At 41.4% G+C, this 19,126-nt stretch overlaps 1 protein-coding gene across 8 annotated transcripts in view; it reads left to right on the top strand.

Annotated features, from left to right (window-relative positions):
- The first annotated feature begins 11,862 nt into the window (after positions 1-11,862).
- The window catches only part of USP8 (ubiquitin specific peptidase 8), a 61,463-nt gene continuing 54,199 nt past the window's right edge, over positions 11,863-19,126 (top strand). For 6 of the 8 annotated variants that reach the window (XR_006741835.1, XM_045582605.1, XM_045582603.1 and 3 more), the window contains exon 1: positions 11,864-12,007. The gene's annotated coding sequence lies outside the window, so the exon portion shown is untranslated. Of the gene's footprint in view, positions 12,012-19,126 lie in introns of all 8 variants that reach the window. The other 2 variants (XM_045582589.1, XM_045582593.1) reach the window with 2 other exon arrangements.

The following is a 19,126-nucleotide window of genomic DNA, read 5'->3' as shown; positions in this document are numbered from 1 at the left end:
TGTGTGTGTTTTTTAAAATATATTTTATTGATTTTTCACAGAGAGGAAGAGAGATAGTTAGAAACACTGATGAGAGAGAATCATCAATCAGCTGCCTCTTGCACACCCCCTACTGGAGATGTGCCCGCAACCAAGGTACATGCCCCTGCTCGAATCGAACCTGGGACCTTTCAGTTTCTAACTCTATATTCCTCTCTCTTCCACTCTGTAAAAAAAGCAGGCCGACGCTCTATCCACTGAGCCAAACCGGTCCTGGCCAAATTCTACCTTAAATTTTAAAAGTCACAAAATTAGGAACAAATGAAAAACCATACCTTGTTCTTGCTAAGGAATTCAACATCATAAAAATATTGTTTACTTAACATATGTAAAAAATACTAACAAGGTTTTTTGGAGAGCAAAGGTAATAATAGAGAGGAGCTAACCACGCTAATTCTAATACTCATATGGGGAAAATAAAAAAGCAAAAATGGCCAGAAAGTTCTGGCAAAAGAAGAGTGATAAGAGGAGACTAGCATCTGCCATGTATTAGTTGGATTGTAAGCCCTCAGTAGGGGCACTAGTTTACCTTTTATGTCCTAAACACCTCCAAATACCAGCACATTGGGAATTAGGCTTCAACATGCAAATTTTGGGAGGACACAAACATTATTTATAGCACAAAATAACCACCTATATAGCAGACCATATGTGGAATAAATGGGATCTATGATTACTGAGAGAAAACCATCAGCTTAATATGAACTTATATCATTATTAGGAAGGTGCAGAAAGTACATATAGTGTGCTGTTTTTTAATAAGGGGAGAAGAAATATATGTACTAGTATTCACTTAAGTGGGACAGTGATGGGAACAGGACTTTTCAGTGCACACTTTTTGGTATTGCTTTGTTATTTAAACAATGAGAATTACATATATCTCATGTCTATTTTAATATGTATTAAAATATAGTATACAATATAAGGCTTTCCCCATCTAAGAATATAAATGTAAAAATTAAGAGTTGGGAAGGTCTTCAAATACCACCTAAAACAGTTTCCTCATTTTACAAGTGAGAAGATGAATGAATATAAGGGCAAAATGTTCTGCATGAGCTAGTCTGTTAAAGAACTGGAATATAGGTCTTGATAGTGCCCCACTTCAGTCTCTTGAAGTGCTCCTACTCTAGTTTATGCTGATCCCACTTTTTTTTAAAAATATATTTTATTGATTTTTTGTTTGTTTGTTTTTTTACAGAGTGGAAGAGAGAGGAATATAGAGTTAGAAACATCGATGAGAGAGAAACATCGACCAGTTGCCTCTTGCACACCCCCTACTGGGGATGTGCCTACAACCAAGCTACATGCCCTGCCTGGAATCGAACCTGGGACCTTTCAGTCCGCAGGCTGACACTCTATCCACTGAGCCAGACTGGTTTCGGCTGATCTCACTTTTAAAAAATATATATTTCATTGATTTTTTTACAGAGAGGAAGAAAGAGGGATAGAGAGTTAGAAACATTAACGGGAGAGAAACATTAGCTGCTTCCTGCACACCTCCTACTGAGGATGTGCCTGTTACCAAGGTATGTGCCCTTGACTGGAATCGAACCTGGGATTTTCAGTCCAAAGGCTGACACTTTATCTACTGAGCCAAACCAGTTAGAGCTGATGTCACTCTTGACAATGTCTCACCTTGTTTGCTGATTAGTTCTTAAGGCTATTTCTCTGTATATTCTATAGCACTTTACACAGTGTTTGGCCCATAACTGCTTTGTTCATTTATTCAACAATTTATTAAATGCTCACTAAATGTCAGGCACACTGATAGGTCTCCAAACTGTTGACTGGAACACTGGAAGTGAAGATAGAAGTTTTAATACTTGTTTTAAGAATTGAAATAAAGGCAGTAAAGCATCCAATTCATTCACTTTCCTATGTGAAGCAGTATTTAAATTTTCTCTCTTAATTATTCTTCTTGAGGTAGGGCCTAGGCATTGGATGACATGCATCTTGCTGTGCATATATAGGTTGTAGGTAGATAAGACTGCTGATCATCAAATGCAGTGTTAGGTAAACAGAGAACCTTTGGCCTGCCTGATGTTAATAGCCCATAGATTCCCTTCTATCACTCTTGGTTTTCAGTAGCCTTTTAGAAAAGACTCACCTATTTTTATCAACAGTGTGCTCCATGTCCATTTCTGAAAGACAGGATCCATTTGTTTCTTTGTATTCTTAGCACCTGTTATAGTGCCCAGCACACTTTACATGTTAGTTGAATTAAACCTAACAGGTCTAGGGCCATGAGCACCCCCTAACTTCAGTTCCAAATGTGTCCCCTTCAATGTGTTTCCCACGAGAGTGAGTTTCACTTGATTTCTAATTTGTTTTAATGTTTCTGATTCCTAGCTATCAAATCCTGTAGCCTCCATTCCCTTTTCCCACAACCATAACTATCTTCTTTCCTCTATCCTCTCTGGTAAACATTCCCTAACCCCTAAGCCTACTGAGAAGTAAGTGTTTCCTGGTGCTCAAGATAAAACTTGGCAAGTTTATTTGTGTTTCTCAAGGACTTTCTCAATATAAAGTTTGATGCAAGCTTGGACTCCTGGTCCTGGCGGTTATACTTTCCCCAGGTTCAAGGACTTCTCTGGTCATTTCTCAGAAAACCTTCTGAGTGTATTTATATTGCATGATGAGGTGGAAAAGAGCTTGTGCTTAAGAGTCTCACACACCTGCTTTCAAATCCCGGTTCCGTCACTCACCAGCTCCATGGCATTAAATAAATCACTAAAGCATTCTGAGCTTTGTTCTCTTTGTTTGTCAATTTAGAACAATAATGCTCATCTCATAATGTTATGGTGATTTAGAGGTAAGGCATGTGAAAATCCCTGGCATATAGTAACTACTCTAAACACATCCTCCTTATTTTCCACAAAGTGGTTTGCAAATTAATGAATAAATAAATGAACAGCTTTGCCAAGCAACAATGCTTATTTATGGAAACCTGTACTACCACTTCATGAAGACAGGGAAAAACAAGGTCTCTTAGTTGCTAGCCTTGGCCTGTCTCTAGCATTTTAGCTTTGGAACATTGTGTTCTTGAGGTGTGTCGTGGTATGTTCTGATTAAGGGCCTCGTCACTTGTGACAATGATGTTGGTATGTAAAGCTCCCTCTTACTGGACTCCGTGAGGTCCTCAGATATGACAAGGCTGGGTCTCTGGTCCTTAGGTGATAATCATCTATCAGAGAATGTAAGATGTTTACATAAATAACAATTACATATGGTAGAAAGTGATATGACATAAGAGGTATATAGAGAAAAAGCTATAGCAATTTAATAAAACCTACTTCCAACTACAGATCAAAAATGGGTTTACTCATTCAGTCAATAGAAATCATAGGTGTATCTGTGTAAGGTATTAGGCTAGACACTGGGATGCAAATATTAAAATTGTACATGCTCTTGAGGAGCATAGTAACTAAAAAGTCACTGGAAAAAAAAAATCAGTGCTTCGGAAGCAGAGATCAAGCGTAATTAACTCTGCCCAGCTAGTGTGGCTCAATGGTTGAGTGATGAACCTGGAGATCACAGTTCTATTCCTGGTCAGGGCACATGTCCAGGTTGTGGGATTAATCCCCAGTGTAGGGTGTGCAGGAGGCAGCAGATCAGTGATTCTCTTTCATCATTAATGTTCCTCTCTCCCTCTTCCTTTTTCTCTAACATAATTCCTCTTGAAAAAAATAAAAGACTTTTTTTTTAAGAGTAATTAACTCAGCCCTGCCCAGTGTCGCTAAGTTGATTGAGCATCATCCCATGCACCAAAGGGTCACCAGTTTGATTCCCAGTCAGGGCACATGCCCGGGTTACAGGTAAAATTCCTGGTAGGGATTGCATACTGGAGGCAACTGATGGATATTTCTCTCTCACATCAGTTTCTCTCTCCCTCTAGCTTTCTCTCTCTCTCTCTTAAATCAATTAAGAAAAAGCATTTTTAAAAAAGTAGTAATTAGCTCTTTCTCCTCCATCGAGGTGTGTGCATTTGATTTCCTTCACCATGTCTTCCCAAAAGACTTTCAGGCCAAGAAACAAAAGCAGGATTGGCCCATTCTCCCAATTAATTAGGATAAAAACTGGTAATAAAATCAGGTACAACCTGTAGAGGAAATATTGGAGAGCCAAATTGGGTCTATGAGTAATCACACATGAGAGATGACACATATTTTTGCTGTATTCAGGTTGCCTGCACCTTTAAATGGCTGAAAAGATCACTATTGTCTGAACAGTTGGGCATTTTAATTGGAAAATTATTGGACTCATGATTTTGCTCTGTTGGTTTTTTTCTATATTAGTAGATTGGTTTAGTAATAAATGTGTGAGATCTTTTAAACTGCAAAAAAAAAAAAGTAATTAACTCGGATTACAGACAGTATAAAGAAAAAAATAATGTTTGAACTGGTTCTTGAAGGAAGAAGAGTTTATCAGATAGAGAAGGTAGGAAAGGGTATTCATTAAGGAATTGACCTTTTATCTTGAAAAATGAGAAGAATTTAGACATTCAGAAATGGAGGGAATCCAGGACTGCATAAACAAAGGTAGAGAACTTAAAGCATGAAGTAAAATAGTTTTTACTATAGTAAAAATAAGTGAATTTGATCCATTTTGAGATAGTATTAAAGACAATGGGGAAAGCTGTCTTTAAACTAGGACATGATAAGGTTAGAACTTGGAATTAAGAGGATTAATCTATAGTTTTGTACAGGATAGGTTGGACAAGGGCACACAAGAAGCAAGGAGGGCAATTAGAAGATCATTAAAATAGCTCTGTAAGAGGTAATGAGATAATGTAGAAAATGGCAGGAGGGGTGGAAGGCAGAGATCAAGTGGAAGAAGGTTTGTCGACATAGCTATACAGATATTGGCAACCTAAGTGTTTGAGAGTGACCCTTAACAGAAAGAGACATAAAAGATAAAGCTTGGGAAAGTGAAAAAATTCAGTTTGGAAACACTAATTTTGAGATTCATCAAGAGAGTAATTTCCACAGGCTGGTATAAGGAATAAGATTGGACAAGTGATTAAGGAGAAATAGGAAGTGAGAAAGTAGAGACAGCGCATGTCTCTACTTCCTATTTTTTGTGTGAACTTTGGTGATGAAGGAAAAGTGTATGAGGAAAGAGGTAGTGAATTTTTATCATATGATGAGCTAGGGAGACTGAGCTTGTTTGTAAGTTGAAAGAGAAAATGAAGAACATGCCAAACACTGAAGGTGAAAGAAGAGATAAATAAAGCAAGAGGCAGTGCCCTCAGCGGTACCAGATCTGCCTTTTGCTTCAACAGTGTTTGGACAGAACAGATCCAAGGACACCCCTTCTTCCAGCCTCTGACCACCCTCCTGCATCTTACCCAGTCACCGCCTTAAGAAACACCTTCAGGACCAGCCAACCGTTTTTGTTTTTTGTTTGTTTGTTTGTTTGTTTGTTTTTAATACCTTAACTTCTATTGCTGAACAACCACGAGCTCCCAAATTCGTCAGAATTATTCCATCGAGGTGGAGGCTGTGGTCAACCACCTGGCCAACCTGCATCTGCGGGCCTCCTACCCTATTTCCCTGAAAATAAGACAGTGTCTTATATTAATTTTTTCTCCCAAAGTTGCGCTAGGTCTTATGTTCAGGGGCTGTCTTATCTTTCCATGCGCTAGGTCTTATTTTTGGAGGATGTCTTATTTTGGGGGGAAACACGGTACCTACCTCTCTCTGGGCTACTATTTCCACCGTGATGTGGCTCGTGAGGGTGTGGGCCACTTCTTCCTCAGGTTGGTGGAGAAGAAGTGTGAAGGCGCTGAGCATCTCTTAATGTTGCAAAACTAGCGTGGTGGTCGCATTCTCTTCCAGGATGTGCTGAAACCTTCCCAAGATGAATGGAGCAAAACTCAGGACGCCATGGAAACTGCCCTGACCATGAAGAGGAACCTGAACCAGGCCCTCTGGGAGCTGCAGGCCCTTGGTCCTACCATCCCAGACCCTCATCGCTGTGCCTTTCTGGAAAACCATTTCCTGGATGAGGAGGTGAAACTCATCGAGAAGATGGGCAACCACCTGACTAACATCCGCAGGCTGGCTGCCCCCCAGGCTTGGCTGGGTGAGTATCTCCTCGAAAGGCTCACCCTCAAGCACAACTAGGAGCCTTTGGAGCCCAGAGGCCTTTCAGAGGCCCCTCTGCATCCCTCTGGTGTTTCTGGCTTTTACCTGAACCTCTTCCCGAAACTACTAGCCATTCTTTTAACCACCCTGGAGCCATCTTCCATGCATTGGACCAAATGAAATAAAGATTTTTGCAGGGGGGGGGGGGAAGATGGCACAAGGTCATGGTGTCACAGTATTAGTGGAAAGATATAAAATACTCCCTGATATAATTGAAAATTTCCAGACATAAGAGAGAAAGAATCTCAGATTCCACTTCAGATGATTTCAGTTTTTTATTTCAGCCCCTTTGCAATTAAATCATGTCTCACTGGCTTGCAATATGGCCTACTTGGTAAAAGAGACACTTGGCTAAAGTAAAGTGGGAGTTGTGTAATTGCTTTCCCTAAGGTTCTGCTTGCAGTGAGCTGCTTGGTCAATTACTTCAGATTTGATATCACAGGACTCTGTGACTGGTTTTTTAAAGTAGCTCTTCAATTTGAATAGATGTTGATTTTCAAAACTTTTCCAACTCAGTTATTTTAAAAGTCATGAGTGGAACAATATAGCCTCTAGTAGAGAAGCCAGGTCTTTGAGTATGGCCTCACCTGTGACTCCAGGTTTGGCTCCATTTCCTTAAAAAATAAAACTTTAGCCAGAACTGGTTTGGCTCAATGGATAGAGCGTTGGCTTGGGACTGAAGGGACCCAGGTTCGGTTCCAGTCAGGGGCATGTACCTTGGTTGCGGGCATATCCCCGGAAGGGGGTGTGCAGGAGGCAGCAGATCGATGATTCTCTCTCATCGATGTTTCTGGCTCTCTATCTCTCTCCCTTCCTCTCTGTACAAAATCAATAAAATATATTAAAAATAAATAAATAAATAAAATAAAGCTTTACTTTTTTTGCTGCAAACTGTTCACATTCGATTGGGCTTTGATGCATACAGGTGAACAAATCCCATTAGTTCAGAAAAATAAGCAGATGGGGAAGATTTTTTTAAATAATAGAAAACCTTTCTGACCTCAGAATAGGCAAAATTTTCTTAACCAGAACACAAAAACACTAACCATGAATGGGGGGAAATGTGATCAATTAGGACTATTAAACAATTATAAATTTTTGTTCACCAAAAGACACCAATAAACAGTGAAAAGACAAGACACAGAGTGAAAGAAGATATTGTCAATATGAAAATAAAAAATATGCATACACAGAATATATTTAACATTTCTGCAAATAAGTTAAAAAATGAAAAGCCCAATCATCAGGCATTTTAAGAAAGAGACTATCCAGGGAGAAACCAAGATGGCAGCAGAGGTAAACACCTGAACTTGCTGCCACACACAACCACTTCAAAATTACAACTAAAAGACAAAACAAACATCATCCAGAAACACAGGAAGGCTAGCTAAGTGGAAATTCTACAACTAGAAAAGCACACTGAGACTCAGAGGAGCTGCGGAAGTAAAGTCTAGAGGTATTGAGGCACGGGCACTTGGAGAGGGCTGGCAACCGAGTATGAGGCTGGCTTTTTCTTTTCTTTTTCTTTTTTTTAAAAATATATTTTATTGATTTTTTACAGAGAGGAAGGGAGAGAGATATAGAGCTAGAAACGTCAATGAGAGAGAAACACCGACCAGCTTCCTCTTGCACACCCCCTACCGGGGATGTGCCCGCAACCAACATACATGCCCCTGACCGGAATCGAACCTGCGACCTTTCAGTCCGCAGACCGACGCTCTACCGCTGAGCCAAACCGGTTTCGGTGAGGCTGGCTTTTTCAATCCACAGGAGGTACAAGCTCCCAACTCCAGTTCTGGGCAAGACTCTGGAGACCAGGACTCATATGGGGAGAAACTGGACTGTCTGGCTTCGGGTAGAACTCGAGGGCAGCTATCTCTCAGAGGTGTTTGCAACAAGTACCGTGGGACACTGAGACCCAGGGACATTATACCTTTGCTAGAATGACATGCTGATGGACTTCGAATTTTAAAATACCTCAGAGATAAGATAATAAACTCTCCAATAATTGAATGAAGAATCTAGTTAGACTTTCAAAAATCTTCATCAAAATTTCTCACAGACAGCTATATTACAAATAAACTCAGAGTGAAGAGAATGTTTTCTCATAACTGGGTGAAGTAACATTTCTTCAGGTCTCGTCCATGGCCACCAGCATCAGAGTCACCATGGACATCTTAAAATGCAAATTGTGGCTCCCTCTTCTTACCGACTAAATGTGAACTTGAGGTTGTTTCTTTTGCACAGTTGAAGAAGGGCACACTAGTCTATTGCTGGGTAACCCAGTGTTCTTATTCTCTTCCTGCAGCCTAGCAACAAGCTGTCTCTACAGGGAGGCTGTAAGGTTTCAGGCAGAAACCAGCGTGGGTAAGGAAAACTTCCCAGACAGCTAGTGTCAAAAAGCTTGTATTTAAAGCAATATGATTGAAACCCAAATAGAAAAGCTCCGTTTTTCAAATCTGCAGGGTGATCCCCACTCAAGGGAGCAGGGAGTCAGGATTCCTTTTCCAGAACATTTCCCAAGGTGTATCCAGGTCCAGGCACCAGTCTCCATGGATGGACAAACTGGGGGATCCTGGGGATTTGACTAGCCCTAAGTCTATAAAGTTTAGTTTAGAACCTGCACCATGTGCGATTGTGTTTATAGAAGCCATAGATTGCTTGATAATATCTAAGTCTGAAAAACAGCGGGCATGTATTATTTAATACATTTACCTATGACTTGAAAGAATAAGCACCCCATCAAAAATTGCACTCCTACTCCTATAGATGACATTATTTTACTTTAGATAGTTAGGAGTCATCTAACTCCTAGGAATAAATTGCATAAGGACATTTTTTAATTTGAACTTGAAGTCTCTTTTTTAAATCAGATGCTTCCTTAAAATATCACTATAGCTAAAATTTAACAGTTTTCCTTGTGTATGTGTAAATATGTAGAAACATTTTAAGCATGTATGTTGAGTCCATGATCTCAATTTAATGCTCTCATAGCTCAATTGTCTATGGCTGTTGAATGGATTATCTTTTTTTTTTTTTTTTTTTTTTTGCCAGTTAATGTTAGTACCGTGTTTCCCTGAAAATAAGACATCCTCTGAAAATAAGACCTACTTACAGGTTTCCTTCTGAGTGAAATATAATGCATCCTCCCAAAAATAAGGACCCCCTAGGCTAAACATGAGAGATTTGGTCCACTGATTCTGAAAGAAATGGAGTCACAAGAAATTCACCAGGAAATCCAGGAATTGGATTGTTATGATGATGTTCCAGAAGATGATGACATGATTGTCATTGAATAAATGAGTAAATTCTTGATACTGTAGGATTCAGTTTTTCTGGTTTGTGTTGACAACTACCATACTACCGTACTGTATACAGGTAATAAAATTCCTTTATTTTCATTTAACAATAAATGTGTACCATATTCTTCTTCATGGAAAAATAAGACATCCCCTGAAAATAAGACCTAGCGCATCTTTGGGAGCAAAAATTAATATAAGACACTGTCTTTTTTTCGGGGAAACGGTATGACAAAATTGCAAAGACAATTTTTTTTAAAATATATTTTATTGATTTTTTTTTTTTTACAGAGAGGAAGGGAGAGAGATAGAGAGCTAGAAATGTCGATGAGAGAGAAACATCAACCAGCTGCCTCTTGCACACCCCCTACTGGGGATGTGCACACCCCCTACTGGGGATGTGCCCGCAACCAATGTACATGCGCCTGACTGGAATCGAACCTGGGACCTTTCAGTCCGCAGACCAAAGCTCTACCACTGAGCCAAACTGGTTTGGGCCAAAGACAATTCTTAAAAGGCTTAAGTAACCCTTTGATGAAAGGGTTACTCATCAGAAACCCTCAGTTAAGTAGGTGAAAATTTTGTGATAGGGTCAACAAACAAAACTTTCTCTTGTTAAGATAAGAGTATATGCACCCTGGCCCATGTGGCTTACTTGGTTGAGTTTCATTCTATGCATAAAACAGTTGCCAGTGCCGAAACTGGTTTGGCTCAGTGGATGGAGCGTCGGTCTGTGGACTGAAGGGTCCTAGGTTCGATCCTTGGTTGCGGGCACATCCCCAGTGGGGGGGGGGGTGCAAGAGGCAGCTAATCAATGATTCTCTCTCATCGATGTTTATAACTCTCCTTCTCTCTTCCTCTCTGTAAAAAATCAATAAAATATATTTAAAAACAAACAAAAAAACAGTTACCAGTTCAATTTCTGGTCAGGGCACATGCCCGTGTTTTGGGCTCAATCCCCAATAGGGGGCGTGCAGGAGGCAGCTGATCAATGCTACACTCTTGCATTAATGCTTCTCCCTCTCCCTCTAAAATCAATAAAAACATTTTTTAAGAAGATAAAAGTATGTGCATCACCATTTGTTACATTGTATTCTGGGTATTATTTGAGTATATCTGTAAGTATAACTAATAGAAGGAAAAGCCTGAAGACAAAGTAACAACTGGAATGGAGAACCACTGAAGAACATAATAACCAGATTAAAACTCTTCAGTTTAGATTAAAAAACAAAGGCAGAAAGGAGAGAAGACATAAACCTGTAAAATAATAAAAAGATGAAAAAAGCTCTTCCAGTCGAAAACCGGTTTGGCTCAATGGACGAAGTGTCGGCCTGCAGACTCAAAGGTCCCGGGTTTGATGCCAGTCAAGGGCATGTATTATACCTTGGTTGTAGGCACATCCCCAGTGGGGGGTGTGCAGGAGGCAGTTGATCAATTTATCTTTCTATCCCTCTCCATTCCGCTCTGTAAAAAATCAATAAAATATATTTTAAAAAAGAAAAAAAGCTCTTCCCTGATTCTCCCATTAAAATTACCACTGTCTTTGCTGGCCTTTTGTCCTGTTTTATTTTTCTTCTCAGCACTAAACAACACCTGCATGATATATATATATGCATTTGCTTATGATTTGTCTCCTCCACTAAAATGTAAGCCAATTCTATGTTAAGGAGGGACTTTCTATTTCAAGTCTAAAACAATGCCTGACACAGAGCACACATTGAGTAAATATTTGTGGAACGGCTGGAGGATGAACCAGGTTTGGTAAGTTTTGGACTACTGCTTCTATTGGATGGCCCAGAAATTAAAGCTGTGATAACTACAGGGCTACACAGCGAGTGACCATTTGGTTATAGGAACCATAGATACTACTGCCTGGTTTATTATTATACAATACACATTTGAAAATGAGCTAGGGTTGCCCTGGCCAGATAGTTTCCATTTAGTTGAGCCTTTAACTGGAACCTAGGATGTGCGTACATATCGATAGTATGTTTTAGGATCGTGCCCGCTCTCCTTTTGACCGTAGGCCTGGCTTCAGAGAAATGTTAAAACTTTTCACCCAAACTTGGGAGGATCCTAGTTCTTTTTCCAGTCAGCCCTCACTGTCCGAGCTGAGGAGGAGATACGTAGATAAGAGGCGCAAAAGCAGCCCTGCTTCACCCACGACGAGGCCCAGGATGCTAGCAACACCAGGGGAACCAGCGGGACTCAAAAGTACAGCGCTAGGAGCGCTCGCCCGGGTTCTGCTAGCCCGCCTTCGCCCTCCGCCTCCCGCGCACGCGCACGGGCGTGGCCGGGCCCGGGGAGGAGCCTGGCGTCAGCAGTGCGTGCGCGCATGCGCGCGCGGCCCCGCCCTCCGCGGCGTCAGAGGCGAGACGCGTTGCAACGCAGTGCAGCCTGGGAAAGGGGGATGAGCTGGGCCGGCCGCGTCGGGATGGCGAACGCGGTTTGCTCCTGAGGTTGGTGGGAGATGGGCCTTGGGCCAGGAGCCCGGCGTTCGTGAAAGCGCGTCTGGCGCCAAAGGTGAGTGCGGGTCTGGGTCCTGGCCTGTGTTCCCCGCAAGCCGTCCGCAGGGAGCCCCTTTCCTTCCTCTGGCTGCTGGTCACCCAGGAGACCAGCCCTGACCGCGGAGGGGGTGGGACGACCCGAACTTGGCCTCGGCTTTCGGAGGGAGGGCCCAGCCTCCAGTTTCCCCCGCTGCCCACCTGGAGTTACCCAGTGAGTTTCGTGTGGATTCGGATTTTCCGGTCCTACAAGGTGGCTTTGGCCATGCCTCCCCCTCCCCAGACCCGAAATGTACACACAGTACCTCTTGCTTCCCTTTTCTCAATTCTTGCTAACGAGCCACGATCCCGGGCCTTACTTTAACCCCGCAGAGTGTTTCGCAACCCCTCCCGTGTCCCAGACTTGCTTTCAGCGAAGTCCGGGTATGAATTTAAAGAACCTCTAAGCTCATCAAATGAAAACCGTGACTTACCTCAAATAGAAGCTTTTACTGTCTTAAAATGCCTCTCCTAGAGTTGTGGGACAAGTGAATTTCACCTCCACTCCACCTTGGAAATTATCAGAACCCCGAATCGCGGTGATGTTCATTTAGGCATAAAACTGCAGACCACACTTCTGGGTTTATTTTGTGCCGCCAGTTCATTCTGTGACCTTGAGGCAGGTCACTTAATCACTAACAAAATGTTTACCTGAAGACAGGTGTTGCAGAGCCAAAGGAATTTAGTATTTGTTAAGAGCTCAGGGAATTTAAGATGAAAGGGATTCCGCACTAATGGATGTTACTCTTTCTGAATCTGCAAGCATCCTTAAGTTTGTGTATTTTCTGTTGCAGCACTTGAAATTGTTAAGTGATATTTGTTAAGGGTGTTTTCTTGTTCTAGGTTTGCTCTGTGGCTTTGCTGTGTAAGCCGATTTTGCATTTCAACAGATTTTCTTTTTGAGTCGTTGAATTTCTTTCATGATGGATTCAGATAGTTTCTTATGACTTTATAGCACTTGGACCAGTTTATGTGAAAGAAGATGTAGGTTGTGCTTTGTCTTTATCATATTGGTATGATTGCCTTAAATGTGCATTTCTTTTGACACATTAGATGGATCTTTAAAATTAAATAGTAAGGATCTTATCATTGTAAACAGCAACAATCTGTCATTAATGATATAAATAGGCATTAATTGCACTTATGTATGTATTGTATTCTTTGAGAAACAATGCATGAAAAAAACTGATAGAAACCTGTCTTTCTAGCCTGGTTTTTTACATATTTACTTGAACTTTATTTATCATTATGATCATTTGTTTATTAATGTGAACATAATGGAAAAGAACAAAAAAGACATTTGTAAAGTATGACAGTTGGAAAATAAATCCAGCACATGTAATTTTTTTCCATAAAATTTTCAGCATATATATATAGGTTGTCCCAAGAAAATGTATACACACACTTTGTATAATTTTAAAGGCATTGTTTATTAAAATGCATTTTATTTTTCAAAATTGAGCTATCAGCTGTTAAAGTGCATATTTTTGGGGGGACACTGTTCACACACACACACACACACACACACACACACACACAGGATGCAGTGCACGAATTCGTGCACCTTGAAAGGAATTGTGGGCCATGAAGTTATAGTGGGCACAGGGGTGGGTCTTGGCCCATCCTCCATGTCCCTGCCTCACCCCTCCCCTCTCGCCACAGCCCCCCAACCCCCAACCCTTGTCTGCTGGCAGCCCTGCTCCTGCTGCTGCCACTCCCACACGCTGATGACCTGCTGATGACCTGATGACACCGGCCCTGCTCGCACCATCTACTGGGGGTGGAGCTTTTGGAGCTAGTGTCAACTGCGAATGCCAGCAGGGCCAGCACCATCAACTGGTGCAAGCAATGGCTGCCAGCCCCGATCGCCCCTCAGGAGCAGGGGGAGGTGGAGAAGCCTTGAGGGGTGATTGGGGCCAGCAAGCTATTGGGCCTGGCACCAAGTGCTGGCAGTGGATGCAAACAGCAGTACTGGACATGGGTGTGAGCGGGGCTGGTGCCAGCAGCAAGTGCGAGTGCTGGGCGGGACTATGGCATACAGGAGCAAAGAATTTTCAGTAACCACCAGAGGCTCGCCATGATGACAGCGACTGGTGTCCTGCCTTGGTCTGGGGCCCTGCTCACCTGCTCCACCACCCCGCTGTGACTCATGCCTACCATGTTCTGTACTCACCCCCTGGTGGTCAGCAGCGACCCACAGGTTGAGAACTGCTGTAGAGCCTAAGACCATCGGAAAACACAGATATTTTACATTATGATTCACAACAGTAGCAAAATTACAGTTATAAAGTAGCAACGAAAATAATTTTATGGTTTGGGGTCACCACCACATGAGGAACTGTATTAAAGGGTCACAGCATTAGAAAGGTTGAGAACCACTGCCCTAGAGCAATGTTACTCAAACTAGCCAGTCTCTGTTACAGACTTGCAGCTTGAGCTAGAATATAATAATTGAACTGCTTTCTTCATAGAGGAAGTAACTAATATGAAAAGTTCAGTGTGTTTAATTGTTACATTCTGTTATAAGCTTTAAATTTTATCACAGACTTAACAAAAAGTTTCCCAACCTGCACTAGCCTATGGATCACACTTAGCCTATGGATCATGCTTTGCAGAACTTTAATACTTTTTCAGTGTAACCTATTGTATTAAGAAATACATTTTACTTTTTAAAAAAATTATTATTGATTTGAGACAGAAAATAGTGGTCTGTTTTAGGAGAAAAAAATTTGATTTGAGAGAGAAAAAAATACATTTGTGTATGTTTTTATTGATTGATTTAAAAAATTTATTTTTATTTCAGAGAGGAAGAAAGAGGAGAGAGAGAGAATCATCAGTGATGAGATTGATCAGCTGCCTCCTGCATGCCCCACGCTGGGGATCAAGCCTACAACCTGGGCATGTGTCCTGACTGAGAATTGAACTTTGACCTCCTGTTTCATAAGTTGATGCTCAACCACTGAGCCACACCGGCTTGGCCATTGATTGATTCTTGTATGTGTCCTGACCGTGGATTGAACCCACAGCTTTGGTGCACCGGTACGATACTCTAACCCTGTGGTCGACAAATTGCGGCTCACGAGCCACATGCAGCTTTTTGGCTCCTTGAGTGTGACTCTTCCACAAAATACCACATCTTGGGCGAGTCTATTTTGAAGAAGTGGCATTAGAAGAAGTTTAAGTTTAAAAAGTTTAAGTTTAAAAAATTTGACTCTCAAAAGAAATTTCAATCGTTGTGCTGTTGATATTTGGCTCTGTTGACTAATGAGTTTGCCGACCACTGCTCTATCCAACTGAACTGCCTGGCCAGGGCCAAGATATACATTTTACATTTCAATTCAGTGCTCTATATAAGCATACATACTTGCATATAACCAAAAATAAAATTTCATGAAATAGGTCTTTACTGTATGTAAAATTCTCTCACATTTTCTCCTCAGTTTTATATTTTTAAAAGCTGGTTGTGACCTAAATGTACAGTGCTAGACACATAGTAGATACTCAGAAAATAACAAATTTTAGCAGTGACATTTCTTGAAAAGGTTGAGTCTTCTTAGTACTTTAGAATTGCTTTAAAAAAAAACACACACACATTTCATCAATATTCATGATATGTGTGTCATTTTAACTAGAATAAGTATAAAGTGGGTTAAATGAAATTTAAGTCAGTCAGAACATATAATGCATACTCGTACTGTTGACGGGCAAAGGTGAGATGAGATGATGGGTGCAAGGAAGACAAACTTTGCTTTCCTTCCAGGGTTGCCAGGAATCTCCACAATGGCTGGCGTTAAACCCTAGTGGAGATATCAGGACCAGTTTAAATTACCACAAACCTCAATCTTCACTTTTGTAGTCTTTCCTTTGTGGTTCAAATCATCTAATCTCTCTTTCTCTTTGGAAGGATCAGAAGGATTTTAAAAAGAGATGGATATATGTGCCTTCCATTTTCTTCCCACTTGTTAACTCATTTTCAGCACTGCCTGGATTTTACTTTTGGAGCATTGCTATTTAAAAAAAGCTAGAGTTCTTAACCTTTTTTTGAAGTATATTTTTGTTGATATCAGAGAGGAAGGGCGGGGGAGAGAGAAACATCAATGATGGCAGAAAATCATTGATTGGCTGTCTCCTGCACACTCCACACAGGATGGAGCCCGTAATCTGGGCATGTGCCCTTGATCAGAATCAAACCCAGGATCCTTCAGGGTGCAGGCCAGTGCTCTAGCCACTGAGCACACTGGCCAGGGCTTTGCTGTATTTGACATTGAGCATCTTTTTATTTTTTTATTTTTTTTTTAAAGCCTCACTGGAAGATATGTTTTTATTTATTTTAGAGAGAAGCATTGTTCAGTTTCCTTTCATAGGTACCATGATCAAGGGATCGAACCCACAACCTAGGTATGTGGCCTGACTGGGAATAGAACCTGCAACCTTTTTGGTAGGTGGGACAATGTTCCAACTAACTGACCCACCCAGCTGGGGCAACACCAGGCATCTTATTTGACAATTTAGCTTATACTAGAGTTCCTCTCGCAATCCAGGACCACTCGGGGGATGGCAGACTGCTGGTTTCAGCCCAGTCCACAGGCCAAGCTGAGGGATCCCACCAGTGCATGAATCTATGCCCTGGACCTCTAGTATGCATATAAGATATTTAGTTAATCTCTTCCCCTCCCCCTTCTCCCCTTCCCTCTGAGATTCATCAGTCTGTCCCATGTTTCCATGCCTGTGTGTTGAGCGTCTGACCCCTGGTGGTCAGTGCACATCATAGGTACTGGTCAAACAGTAGCTTAGGATTATATATATATAGACTAGAGCACATGTGTCAAACACAAGGCCCGCGGGCCAAATCTGTCCCGCCAGGCCTTGCAATGTGGCCCGCACCGCGCTGTCATCACTGCACTCTGCTGCGTTTCCATCACAATGACAGTTTATGACTGTTCAGTAAACCATTCGGCCCGCGATTTAGGCTGGATTTTAGATTTTGGCCCCTTCTCTGATTGAGTTCGACACCCCTAGACTAGAGGCTTGGTGCACAAATTCGTGTACAGGTGGGGTTCCAGCGGCCTTCTCCCCATGGGGGCCAATCCGGCGGGGAGGAGGAAGGTTGGCTGGCCAGCCCCGACCCCAATTGAGGTGGGGGGGGCTGACTAGGGTGGGGCCGGCAAGGGGAAGGGGCCGTGGGCAGTTGGCCATCTGCAGTGGGCATCATAGCTACTAGTCATTCTGACATCCCGGTCGCTTGGCTTCTATATATAGAGATAATTTTGCGAATTAAAGTGGAAACAAAATTAGTCCTTTGATGACTACTTATTTCAGTTCTCAAGAATTAAATAAGGACAGAAAAGGTAACTTTAAAAAAGTACAGACTTTCTCATAGAAACCTTCACTAAAAATTCAGATGTCATCATAATCTTATTCCTGTACTTTGCCTCCATTTGTCTAGTCATTTGCCAAGTCCTGTCATTCTACCTTTGCAGTTTTTGTCATTCTACCTTTGCAGTGTCTGTTGTATCTGCCTCCTTTATTCCATCTCTGTTGCCCTAGTTCTGACCTTCATCATATTTCCTTAGGATCATTCTGATAGGTAACAAAAGTGTTTCTTTTCTCCAGTCTCTTAAAGCTTCTGTACTATTGTCAGTTTGGATCACATACTCCATTGTTAGAATCTTGCTATGGCTCTGTTACTTTTAGAAAATAAAATAATAAATGCTTTTTGTGACATTCAAGGCCTTCCATTTTCTGGAGTATTTTTTTCAAGTTTAGTCTCTAGTAGATCTTTGATCATTCTCTGTACTGACTAGTTCCTAAAGATGTTCTTTACTTTTGTGAGTTTTCCTCACACTGTTCTTAATCTCTGTCAAAAACCTTCTCCCACCAAGACTCACATAAATGCTATCTCTTTCCATGATGCCTCCCAGCATCCCACTTACTTAGTCATACTTAGTCTTCCTTCTTAATTTTCCCATTGTACATTATTGTATCTCTTTATAGTTTGACATGATACTATGTTGTATTACCATTGCTTACAATTTTTTGTCACATTGGTTTTGTTTTTTTTAAAATATATTTTATTGATTTTGTACAGAGAGGAACGGAGAGAGATAGAGAGCTAGAAACATCAATGAGAGAGAGTCATCGATCAGTTGCCTCTTGCACACCCCCTACTGGGGATATGCCTGCAACCAAGGTACATGCCCTTGACCGGAATCGAACCCGGGACCCTTCAGTCCCCAAGCCGACGCTCTATCCATTGAGCCAAACCGGTCCCGGCAGGTTTTTTAAACTTTGTGAGGAAGCAGATCAAATCTGATCTTTGAGTTCCTAGAAACAGTGTCTTCCATACAGCAGAATATCTGTGAATGATAGAATACAGCAATATACTATTCAAACAAATGTTGTTTGTTTTTAAACTTTATACAAATGGGGCCATGTAATATGTATTCCTTTTATTTAACTTTGAAATAGTTAATGATTTATGATTTTAAGTTGCCTAGGTAGCACATATAGTTTTAATATCCTTTGTCTTTTAAAAATCCAAACTTTAAAGGTAATCATGAGAAACAGATTCACCTGAGAACACATTTTAGACCCTCATTTTAGAAGATTCAAATCAGCAGCTTTCTTTACCTACTAGCCAGGAAACCTAATTGTCATGACTCAGCAAAATAGACTCCACCGAATTTTTTTTTTTTTTTTTAATCTTCACCTGAGGATATGTTTATTGCTTTTAGAAAGAAAGGAAGGGATGCCGAAACCAGTTTGGCTCAATGGATAGAGCGTCGGCTTGGGGACTGAAAGGTCCCGGGTTCGATTCCGGTCAGGGGCATGTACCTTGCTTGCGGGCATATCCCCAGTAGGGGGTATGCAAGAGGCAGCTGATCGATGACTCTCATCGATGTTTCTAACTCTCTATCTCTCTCCCTTCCTCTCTGTACAAAATCAATAAAATATATTAAAAAAAAAAAAGAAAAAAAGAAAGGAAGGAAGGAAGGGAGAGAGAGAGAGACATCAATCAGCTACCTCCCTTACATGGCCCAACTGGGAATCAAACCCACAACCTTTCAGTATAGGGATGATGCTCCAACCAACTGAACCA

This window comes from Pipistrellus kuhlii, unplaced genomic scaffold (genome assembly GCF_014108245.1).
Source record: "Pipistrellus kuhlii isolate mPipKuh1 unplaced genomic scaffold, mPipKuh1.p scaffold_m20_p_1, whole genome shotgun sequence".
NCBI lineage: Eukaryota > Metazoa > Chordata > Mammalia > Chiroptera > Vespertilionidae > Pipistrellus > Pipistrellus kuhlii.
This window is presented reverse-complemented; position numbering and strand designations above follow the sequence as displayed.